Source organism: Octopus bimaculoides, chromosome 1 (assembly GCF_001194135.2).
Source record: "Octopus bimaculoides isolate UCB-OBI-ISO-001 chromosome 1, ASM119413v2, whole genome shotgun sequence".
NCBI classification, from domain to species: Eukaryota; Metazoa; Mollusca; class Cephalopoda; order Octopoda; family Octopodidae; genus Octopus; species Octopus bimaculoides.
The window spans coordinates 105278266-105279196 of NC_068981.1; the positions used below are offsets into that span (position 1 = coordinate 105278266).

A 931-nucleotide genomic window follows, 5' to 3' on the forward strand; every position below is an offset into this window, starting at 1 on the left:
ATATATACCAGAGTAAGCACATAAATGCAAAACAAGGTGGAAAAAATAGTACTTGAATGCCAATCACTAAAACTGTTACTCAGAGTTACACGTTCCTGTTTGTCAGAGAGTTTTGTTTAGAATAGAGCAAGATAAAGTTATATGCAGAAATACAATTACTTTGATAGATACACATTTGAAAATGGTTTTGTTTCATTGATCCTTTCAACTAACAGCCTTTACAATAATAGCCAGTTGCATGAAATAACAAATTGCGGTTTGAAATCATATTATTATAAAAATCCTTAAATCAAAAATAGCTTATAAAGAAGGAAAAGGCCTGAATACCCAGGGTAAATAATTAGTTGTAAAATATTAATAAATTAAAAGATATATCCTTTTAAAAATATTTTCATGTTAGATCACATATACATTTAGCAATATATACACACATACCAAACAATCATATATACACTAAACATACAGATGCAGGTACATGGCTACATACATATACAGACATATATAGGCAAAACATAAATATATACAAATGCATATTTGTGTATGCATGCACACACACAAAATCTCCTGGTGTGTGCTTATACAAGTTAGTTGTTATAGGCTAAAGAAAGAAAAGGAAAAAATCAGAGAATAACAAGTGGTGGGGAAGAAAGAAAAAAGGGGAAAAGAAGAAAATGAAATAAAAGAAAGAGAAACAAAATTAGAGAGAGTGGAATAATGGCATTAGAACAGTATCTAACGAAGGGTAGATACTTCGTTCAGCTTGCGAAACGAACACATAAAAACACACATAAAATTACATGTATCTCTACATAAATACAAACTTACATACAAATATACACACATATAGACATGCATACAAATATACAAAAATATGTATGCAAATACATGCCCACATATATAAATGTATATATATATATATATATATATATAT

The 931-nt window shown here is 28.5% G+C and overlaps 1 protein-coding gene across 3 annotated transcripts in view; it reads left to right on the top strand.

The window, feature by feature from the left end:
• The window catches only part of LOC106871076 (uncharacterized), a 75761-nt gene that overhangs the window by 41576 nt on the left and 33254 nt on the right, over positions 1-931 (top strand). The window lies entirely within an intron of this gene.